The sequence below is a fragment of the Furipterus horrens genome, unplaced genomic scaffold (genome assembly GCF_987537825.1).
Source record: "Furipterus horrens unplaced genomic scaffold, mFurHor1.1.pri manual_scaffold_6, whole genome shotgun sequence".
Taxonomy (NCBI): domain Eukaryota; kingdom Metazoa; phylum Chordata; class Mammalia; order Chiroptera; family Furipteridae; genus Furipterus; species Furipterus horrens.
In genome coordinates, this window is record NW_028327176.1 from 47,723,255 (window position 1) to 47,734,599 (window position 11,345).

Sequence of the window (11,345 nt, forward strand, 5' to 3'; positions counted from 1 at the left end):
ATTTTTAAAAATCCCGTGATACAGTGAAGCTGCAATAAGTGAACCATGATATAGAGAGGGACTACTGTACCGAATATCAGAGAAGGAAAACTCTGACTCCAAAAAACCTCCGCTGCCTTGCGGCATACCTCTTCAGGGGAAAGGCTAAGGGAGTAAACCCTGACAGAAAATCCGGAGCCGGAGTCCCTAAGGCGGTTTGACATTGTAGTCAACACCGGCAACTCCTGCGGCGCACCTGAAGCCAAGCTGTATTGACTCCGTCTTTCCCTTGGACCCTTCAGCTGCGAAGAGAGGGGGGGTCTGCTGCATGGGCAACAGCAGACCCTCCATATCACCCTGCCCAGGCTCTGTAGCTTCAGCGTCATCGCAAGATGTCGATTCAACACGGGAGGAGACAGATACGATGTCACTCCCGAGTCGGACTGCACAGCCATTCTCGGCGGTGCAGATAGACTCTTAAGAAGCTACACCATCGTCTCTCGAGACGGACGGCTGCCGACGACGACTGTACCGAATATCAAACTATACTATAAGGCCATAGTAATCAAAACATTACGGTACTGGCATAAAAACAGACACATAAATCAATGGAACAAAATAGAGAGTCCAGAAATAAGCCCACACCTTGATAGTCAATTAATATTCAACAAAGGAAGCAAGCACATAAAATGGGCTAAAGAGAGCTTATTCAATAAATGATGTTGAGAAATTGGATAGATATGTGCAGAAAAGTGAAAATAGACCATCTTTTTATACCACACACAAGAATAAATTCAAAATGGATTAAAGACTTAAATGTTATACCAAAACCATAAAAATCCTAGAAGAAAACATAGGCAGCAAATCTTGGGCATTGCTCATAGTACTATTTTATCAGATATATCTCCCCAGGCAAGGGAAACAAAAGAAAAAATAAACAAATGGAACTACAGCAAACTAAAAAGTTTTTGCACCACAAAGGAAAACATCAACAAAATAATACAACCCACAGAATGGGAGATCATATTCACTGATATATCTGATAAGGGACTATAATATCCAAAATTTATAAAGAACTTATAAAACTCAACAGATAAAAAAAGCAAACAACCTAATTAAAAAATGGGCAAAGGACCTGAACAGACACTTCTCCAAAGAGGACATACAGATGGCCAATAGATATATGAAAAGATGCTCAACTTCACTAATCATCGGAGAAATGCAAATTAAAACTACAATGAGATACCACTTTGCACCAGTCAGAATGGCCATCATCAATAAAGCAACAAACAAAAAGTGCTGGCAAGGATGTGGAGAAAGGGGTACCCTTTTGCACTCTTGGTGGGAATACAAATTGGTGCAGCCACTGTGGGAAGCAGTATGAAAATGCCTCAAAAAATTTAAAATCCATCTGCATTTTGACCAGCAGTCCCACTCCTGGAAATATATCCGAAGGAACCCAAAACACTAATTCAAAAGAACATAAGCACCCTTATGTTCATTGCAGCATTATTTACAATCAGCAAGATATGGAAGCAGCCCAAGTGTCCATTAGTAGATGAGTGGATAAATCAACCATAGGACATTTACACAATGAAATACAACTTGGCTGTAAAAAAGAAGGAAGTTTTATACTTTGAAACAGTATGGATAGACCCGGAGAACATTATGCTAAGTGAAATAAGCCAGTCAAAGAAAGACAAACATCATATGATTTCACTCATATGTTGAATGAAATAGAGAGCAGGATGACAGGTAAGGTGAGGGGAAGTTAGGTGGTAGAAGGATTGAGCAAAAAGCAAAAAGGACTCATGGACATGGATAACAGTGTGGTGATTGCAAAGGGAAGGTAGGTATAAGAGGACTCAATGGTAATGGAAAAAAATACAATAAAAATTAATAAAAAAGAAAAAGGAAATTGAGTTTGGAGGGGAGAGTGACACCTTACTTGAATGTCCATAAAAGGTAATTTTATGAAAACATCATGTACTTTCCTTGCTTTGACCAGTGTATCTTCTCCCTGGCCTGACACAGTTCCCCAAATATGCTTCCCATTATACAGATAATTAAACTATAAATAACAATTGTGGATTTAATAAGGGCTTCTCTTTTGGTTTAGAATACATTGGGTACCATCTATAATAGGGATTGGTAAACTACTATAGGTGGAATAAATCTATCTATTGCCTTTATTTATAAATAAAGTATTATTGAACACTGCCAGTCCATTTGTTTATGTGTTGCCAATGGCTCCTTCCAGTTGCAATGGCAGAGGTGAGTAGTTGTCATAGAAACTATATGGCCCAGGAAACCTAAAACATTTACTATTTGGAACAATAGAAAAAAGTTGATGACCATTGACCTATGACAATTCATAGCCTCCCAAACTTTGTTTTCTGTGATTGGCCTTCAAGTATTTTCAGTGTAAAATATAGTAAAAGAAAAGGAAGAAAATCCTTTATTAATTCTGAGATTTTTCACAGAGCTCAGGAATTTCAGTCTCTCTCTTCTCCTACAATTTAATGTACCTCATCCTCTACTTTATACATTCATACACTTGTTCCATTCTTCTATTTGACAAACAGTTTTTACAGAGTCCCATTCACCTCCTAAGGAGTGATAAAGGCAGTGGAAGACAGGATTAGACTTCATAATACTTTGAAAGCCAGTCTAAGAATATGACATAATTCTTCAATTCTTGATACTCCGAGAGTTGTCTTCAAACCAGTATCAGGATGTCCTGGAAACTTTTTCCTTATTTATTTATTTGTCTGTTTGTTTGTTTATTGATTGATAATTCTGGAACCTTGTTAGAAATGCTGACTTTCTGCCCAAACTTAGACCTACTCAATCAGATTCTGCATTTTAACAAAATGTCCAAGTCACCTGCATACAAATTAAGAAAGAAGACCCACCTGTGCAGTATAGAAAGTGCTGACTTGGGATTCTGGAGGATCCCAGTGCTATCATTCCCAAACTCAGTGTCCTTGGATAAGTCACTTCCAAGCCCTGAGCTTCAGGTTGTTCTTATACAAAATGATGGCTTTTGAGCCTTTCATCTCTAAAATTCTATTCTCTCATTCAAGAGGGGTGAACTAAAGGATGAGTAAGATGTGAGAAGTGAGATAATCAGCTTTATTTTAGGAAGACCAACCTAAGGACTATTTCAGCATGAACTGGAGATGGAAAAAAAAAAAAAAAAAAAAAGGGAAAAAGAAATTGGAATACCAGTTAAGAGTACAATGTGGTACTTTAAACACGAAGTTACAAGAATACAAATAAACATAGTTTATATATATAAATATTTACTAAGGCAGGTTTCTTCTTAGTATTAGCAGTATTTTTCATTTTCTGAAATTTTCTTTAATATACTTTTATTAATGCATTAAACTACAAGAAATGGATCATACCAAAAAAAGAGTAAAAATGAGAGAAAGATAGAAAGAGATTGAAATAAATTCTCCCAAAACCCAGAAGTTGCAAAGAAATTCAAGCAATTCCAGTGAAAAGCATTAAAAAGTTGTAAAATGAATTGTTTTTTAAATTGTCACTCTTTTGATGGCTGGCATCTTTCTGATTAAAATATTGTGGCAAAAGTCATAGGGTCCTAGAAGTAAAAGTCCTCATGCCTTACTCAAAACTAGATACAACATCAGCATTACTAAAGGCATGAAATTATGTTTAAAAGGAATAAATAAGTTCACAAAATACTAGTATTTTTAGTCCCAGAGAAAACTTTTACTTTAATATATTGTCTAGTAAGCAACTTGGAAGATAGGGGTACTTCTAACTTGTCTTTCTTTACTTTCCAAAATATTTCTTCATTACAAAATTTTCTTCCAGTCCACAACAGGTATCTTTAGCCTTCTCTTCCAGATAAATGTAAAGCATCTGTTTGAGCAGATTGAATTCAACAGATCCACTTCATGATATTTTATTTATGTCCTCCCACATTTAAAACAAATAAGGTTAATACTGATAGAACAGGATTGTATGGATCTTAGATCTGTTTTTTCATCACACCTCTTTTGTTCCATTTTACTTAGCAAATCAGATGCTAGATATATTTTGATTAGTTTGTACTTTAATGGATCATGTATCGAGGGTCCACCTTTCACATTGGGGCCATTAATTTTTCTTGAGTCTGATGGAAAAAACAGGTAGAGCTTTTGTGTGTGTGTGCTGATTGAAAAGTGATGGATTATTTTCATGTGGTAAGAAACACAATGTTTTCTTTAGCACAGCAGGATATAATGTTTGCAAGGTCTAACAGTGAAATATTATGCATATCTGCCACTGGCCAGCTGCCAGAAATAGAACAGCAAAATCAGAGGAGATTTTGAATTTGAATCTTAAAACCACTGCAGCCTACAAAGAAACTAATGAGCCATTCCAAGCAGAAAAAGCATTTGTACTAATAGATGATTCCTGACACACATGTCAGCATTTAACAAAATGGTAAATAATTATTCATTTAAATGTTACCTTGAACTTTATTTCAAGGGGAAAAAAGATACTTATTCCAAGTAATTTCCGATAGGCACCACTGCAAGGATTTTTTTTCCAATCCCCAATTCAGAGGCCCATGACATTTCTTTTCCTGTGCAAGTAGAGTCATTTTCCATAGTTTTTCTCCTCATGTGGGGAAAGGTTGGTTTACAGAAAATTTTATCTCACATTGATTTAGTTTTTAAAACTTGTATTTTTCAAATCAGTACACAGAATCATGAAAAAGCTTTTAAGTGTTAGAAAACAATAAATACATAAACACAATTTTTAAAGGTTGGGGAGAGGGTGTTTTGAGTTTTCTGAATATCTGGAGCTCCTTTGTTTCCAAAGGCAGGGACATAACGGTGGCAATGCTTCCTACACTTAGCATTGCTTAATGTTTTGGAAAGCTATTGGTATATTAAGAGAAACATAACCTGTATGTTCATTTACATCCAGCTGATCAAGATATTGTCTTTTAAGAAATATCTGATATCTTAGAAAGTTGGAGACTTCTCTGAGCTTTTAAACTTTACTTCATCTTATCTTAGGGCCAGGAAATCTCATTTGGGAGGCATTAAAAGAAGTTTGGGTCTAGTCAAGCACTTGCTTAGTTTTAATGGAGAAGCTACACAATCACACGGAAAATACTTAATATTTCTGTCCCCTTGTAAAGAGAGAAACATAACAGGAGGAGACATTTGCTACCTCTTGATGCCTTGAGTATTTTGTATTACTGTATTTCAATCTCCATTTTAAAGGTGGAATTATGACTTTAAATTATAGGCTTTCACTTTTAAGACCATATTCATCCCTCAGTGCTGTAACACTGCGAGGAAAATGCATGGATGCTCAGTCTCCCTCCAAGAAACATAGGATGGAAAAGAAGAGGGACAAGTCCTGCTGCTCTGTTGCATCGTGCTGTTTTAAAGTCACAGTTGAGACACCAGCTTGTGACACATGCCATCAGGCCATCCTCCTGCCTGAGTTACTGGCCAGGTGTTCTGTTTTCCTGGAAGCTGCATTAACTCTCCTGGGCCCCTAGGGTACTGCAGAAGAATTTACTGCTATGTCACCCCAAATGGTGCTCCTGTGGCCCAAGGCCTGGTCTGTCTCCAAACAGACACAAAACCTCAAATACCTGCTAGGAGTGACTTATAAATTAGAAGAATATGGTTTATCTTCTAGATACTATTTTTTCAATGTCATGTATCACAATCACTTTTGATTTGTTTAGTAGATATGAATAATACACTATTTCAAACAGTTTAGAGATCACATAGCCCATATATTAACCTGCCAACAAGCCCCCAAAATCTTAATTTAAATAAAAAAAAGAAGTCCCATAAAGTATGCAAAATCATGTAATTATAAATTTAAATGTTTCTTTTTAATTTGCTCTGCAGTAGTCACATGTAATAGGAGATGCATTCTTGATACGTTTTTAAAATCAATTCTATAAGAGTTACCCATATATTTAAATTATGTGACTAAAATCTTTTGTCTACATTGTTAAAAACTCATTAAAATTTAGGAAAAAAAGGAAAAGATCACAGAACTTTAAAGAACATATTAGTAAAATGCTTGAGTACATATATTTCTAAGGAAAGCAGAAAATGTCAATTCTGAACAGATCTAAACTTTAAAGAAATGTCTGAGTTGGGCTAGTTTCATCTAAAACTAATAGATGGTGTTTAGGCTACCCTAAACCTGCAAGATACTATTCAGAACTTAGAGGTGGAAAACTAATCCTGGCTATGTTTTATTTTCATTGGAAGAAAGAAAGAAAGAAAGAAAGCTACACTAGTACTGTTAAAATGCCAAATGACAGCATAGTGGTTTCATCATGGTTAAATGAACATTATAAAATCCAATTGTTCAAGACAACTAAAAACATAAACTCATAAACTGCATAGGCATTATTGTATATGTAATGTATAATTACTACAAGAGTGAAAAACTGTATACTTACCTGGCAGGGGAGATATACAGTAGTCCCTCTCTATATCGCGGTTCACTTATTGCTGCCTCACTGTATCACGGGATTTTTTTAAATGTTATATTTAATTATTTATTGCGGATATTTTGCTATATCGCAGGATTTTGCAGTACTGTATATGTATGTTGTTAAAGTTACGTAGGTTTAAGAGTGTAGAATAAATGTAAGGTTCCTACTTCGCGGGGGTGTCTAGAACATAATGCCTGCCATAAGTGAGGGAATACTGTACCATGATCACGAAATGGTTTTCCCAGGGCAAAGCTTATCCACTGCACTCCAGATGTGCTAACCCCTGTGATTTCCCCAAATGCAGGAAACTCAGCTGCATAATTTGTGGTAGTGGGGAACTGCATTCGTGCTCTCCTCTAAAACAAAGAAGAAAGAAAAGAAAAAAGGGTGAAAAATGATAATTTTTGTTTTACAGTTTATGATTTCTTTTTTTTTTAAGTATATTTTATTGATTATGTTGTTACGGTAGTTCTAATTTTTTTTCCCCTTTGCTTCCCTCTGCCCAGTACCCCACTCCCTCCAGCAATCCCACCCCCCTTAGTTAATGTCCATGGGTTGTGCATATAAGTTCTTTGGCTTCATCCTTTCCCATATGATTCTTAACTTCCCCCTGTCTATCTTATACCAACCGATTATGCTTCTTAACCCCTGCGCCATATCCCCATTTCTCCCCCTTCTCCTCCCAGCTGATTACCTTCCAAATGATCCCTATACCTATGATTCTGTTCTTATTCTAGTTTGCTTAGTTGGATTTTGTTTTTATTTTTTAGCTTCAGTTGTTGATAGTTGTGAGTTTGTTGTCATTTTAGTGTCCATAGTTTTAGTCTTCTTTTTCTTGAATAAGTCCCTTTGACATTTCATATACAGTATTCCCTCACTTATCGCGGGTATTACATTCTAGACCCCCCCCCCCCCCCGGCGCATTAGGTGAAAATCCACAAAGTAGAAACCTTACATTTATTTTAATATTTATATATAGTTTAAGGCTTTATAAACCCTTCCCACACACTTATAAATCATTCCCAGTCCCTTATTAACCTTTCCCACTCCCTTATTAACCTTTTCCACACTTTTATAAACACTACTTATGCCTTAAACATATTCTACACTCTTAAACCTATGTAACTTTAACAACATACGTATATAGTACCTCAAAATCCCGCGATATAGCAAAAAATCTGTGATAAATAATTAAATATAATATTTTTAAAAATCCCATGATACAGTGAGGCCACAATAAGTGAACTGTAATATAGAGAGGGACTACTGTAATAATAGCTTGGTGACGATGAACTCTTTCAGTTTTCCCTTGCCTGGGAAGCACTTCATCTGCCCTTCCATTCTAAATGATAGCTTTGCTGGATAGAGTAGTCTTGGTTGTAGGTCCTTGCTTTTCATCACATTGAATATTGCTTGCCAGTCCCTTCTTGCCTGCAGAGTGTCTTTTGAGAAATCAGCTGATATTCTTATAGACACCACTTTGTAGGCAACTCTCTGCTTCCCTCTTGCAGCTTTTAGGATTCTCTCTTTATCTTTTACCTTTGGCATTTTAATTATGATGTATCTTGGTGTGGTCCCCTCTGGCTCCAGCTTGCCTTGGACTCTCTGTGCTTCCCGTACTTGTATGTCTATTTCCTTCACAAATTTTGGGAAGTTTTCCTTCATTATTTTTTCACATAAGCTTTCAATTTCTTGCTCTTCCTCTTCTCCTTCTGGCACCCCTATGATTTGGATGTTGGCATGTTTAAAGTTGTCCCATGGGTTCCTAAGCCTCTCATTTTTTTCAATTCTTGTTTCCTCATTCTGTACTGGTTGACTATTTCTTCCTTATGTTCCAAATCATTGATTTGAATCCCAGTTTCCTTCCCTTCACCATTGGTTCTGTGTGGATTTTCCTTCATTTCACTTAGCATAGCCTTTACTTCTTCTCTTATGCGTTAGCCATTCTCAAGCATAAATGTCAAGCCTGTGAGTATCTTTATTACCAGTGTTTGGAATTCTACATCTGTTAGGTTGGCTGTCCCTCATCTGTTAGATTATCTCCTCGTCGCTTAGTTCTCCCACTGGAACCTTGATCCATTCCCTCTTTTGGGCCATATTTCTCTGTCTCCTCATCTTGACAGGCTCCTGTGTTTGTTTGCCTCTGTGTCTTAGGTAGAGCTGTTGATCCTGTTACATTGTAAGGGGCAGAGCCTTAGGTATTCTGATTTCTTTTTTTCTGATTCCCATTTTCCCTGAGCTCTCTTCCTGGCAGAAATCACATTTCTATACAGGGGTGGGCACAAGTAGGTTTACAGTTGTGAGTATGTGAAACATAGGGTTTATTCTTGTATTATTATTTATTTATTACTATACTACTTGTCTTTTTATTGTTATTATTTTGTATCCCCACTTATGATTTATCCTTTAAGTAGTGATGACTGGTAATTTAACCTACTTTTGCCCACCTCTGTATTTTGTCTTTGATTACATTGTTTTGTGATTAGCACATCCTTCAGGTTCATCTCACTTAGCCTCTAAATTCCAAGTGGTGCCACATCAGTTGCCCTCTATCCCTCTTTTTCCTTGGTCTTCACTTTAGCCTCTGACAATGCCTAAGTATAGTTTATTTATTAAAGAAAAGTAACTGGCCTTTTATGTGTTTAATCTTTAAGGGGATAACGATTTAACTTCAGGGCATGATAAATATACAAAATATCTAACGAGATGTTGTTTAAATGTTTGATTGAAATTTAACGTGCACTTTAGGACTTTTCCAATTTTCCAAACATTTTATAATATATTTATTCTGAGTAGCTGAAGTCCAAGTATGAGAAATCATTCACTATTACAAACTTTGCATTGCAAAGCTCCACTGAACATTACCCAAGCTTAGTGAAGTGAAAAGCAGAGTGGTTGATTAGCCATATACATATTTTTAATAATTGCACCTCAAGCATATTTTTCGCTGCATAATCAGATGCCTTAGGTGTAGCAGATATGCCTGTTCTCCAAGACTGAAAGCAAGAATTCTCAAGTAAGAAAAGCAATGCAGTTCAATCACTTGCCCACCACTATAGAACACTAAAACAAATCAGATTTCTTTTTCTAATATCAGATTGGTACTTAACCATATTTTCCTAAGAGCCGTTTTCTATTAAAAATCACAGTTCCCTATCAGAAAAAGTATTTGAGGATATTCTTGGTTGTATTAAAGTTTTCCTTAAAATGTTCTTGGCATGTTCACTTTTACTGAGACATTTCTATAATTTATAGAAGTTGAATCCATCTTTCTGATAGTCACTTCTTTTCTGTAGAGTCAAAAAACTCATGCTTTTAAAACCTTAGTAGGACTAAGAGTTTTCAATTCATAAATATTTCAACAAACAAAATCCATGTTAAGCTTTGGAAACCTTAAAAGTGATGGACTTCTATTTCACCCTAACAAAGCAAAACAGTCGTCGGCAGCCGTCCGTCTCGAGAGAAAAGCAAAACAGTAGTAAAATCTTAACAGATAAATCTTTAAATGCTTTCTCTTTCAAGGACTGTACAGTTTCAAATGTTTGGATACTAAAAACCAACCAACAGATCTTTTATGAATATTTGCAAAATTATCCTGAGCCCAGCAAAGATGCAAAAAGATCATAATACGCATTTTGGAAAGCTGTGTGGTGATATAAAAGACTCCCAAGCTAAGAGCAGACGGAGAATGGTAGTTATTATTAATTTAGAAAAACAAAAGAGCAGCCCAGCATTTCAGTAATGTGGCAAGTCATGTGCTCTTGAAGGAGAGGGGGGTTTATAATTGGATTTCAGAGTAATTTAGAAGACAAGATAAGATGTAATGGTTGTGTATTAGAGGTTAGAACTACAACAGAAGCCCATAATGTAAGGGTTCACTGCACTGGGAGAAAACAGAACAAAGAAAAGCAGCGTCAACTGAAAATGGCCTGGGTGGGAAGCAACAAGGTAATGCAGGCAGGGGAGACGGGGGCGGGGGCTGGAATGTTCTCAGGTGGCGCCTGCTCCGTTTTAGGCTCAAGCTCCTTCTCCTGCAGAACACACTAAGGAACATGGGCTTCCTTTAGCATACTTTTTTCTTTGGTGACTTTGTCACCCTCCCACATCCCTCTCCTCCTCGGGACCAGCGAGTTCAGGTTGGCCTTTCTTTCTTCCCAGCAACACAGCAGTTCATCGCTGATCCTTTGGGCCCTTAACCAGCTCTCCTGGCGGCTTACCTGCGGAATCCCAAGTATTCTCAGGGGAGCTGGTGGGGTTTCTGTCTGCAGGCTCCCCCTGACACCACACACACACACACACATCGCACACACACCACATACGTACTCACACACTCACAGGATGGCTGTCCTAACTTCTTGGTCTCTCTCCATCCTTCCCCAGGGAACTCTGGGTTTCTGTCCACTTGGAGAGAAAGAAAAAGAGTCAAAAATTAGTAAAACTTGCCTCTCAGCCCACCAGTTTTTTATTCTAATCCTTGGCCAGATACATGCATTCTTTCACTCCTTTACTGGTGTCCCTTTCAAAGAATCTATTGCATAGGGCTCAGCCCTCAGGTGAATGGCTTCTTTGGAGTAGCTCACCTAAGCACTGACAGGGAGCTCCTGCTTCCAGAACCAGAGCTGTGGCGCTGGCGCCGAGGGACTGGATCCTGGAGTCAATTCCTTCCCAGTTACCGGTGCTTGGCTACCCCCTGCTGGGCGGGAAGCTCCCTGGCCTTTCACCACCGGGATCCAGGGTCAAGTCTCCTCCCAAAGCCTGGGACAGGATCCTCTCATTTCCTGTCAAATTGTTATCACACATCCAGACAGGAAGCTGGAGTGTGAAGTTACCTTCCAATCCCCAAGAGGTGTTAAAGATTTCTTTTTTCCTC

The 11,345-nt window shown here is 37.5% G+C and overlaps 1 non-coding gene across 1 annotated transcript; it reads left to right on the top strand.

The window, feature by feature from the left end:
* Positions 1 to 6,674: 6,674 nt before the first annotated feature.
* On the top strand, positions 6,675 to 6,834 carry LOC150006089 (U1 spliceosomal RNA). Its single transcript, XR_016512222.1, has one exon. It is a non-coding gene; the product is annotated as a U1 spliceosomal RNA (small nuclear RNA).
* The last annotated feature ends 4,511 nt before the right edge of the window (positions 6,835 to 11,345 follow it).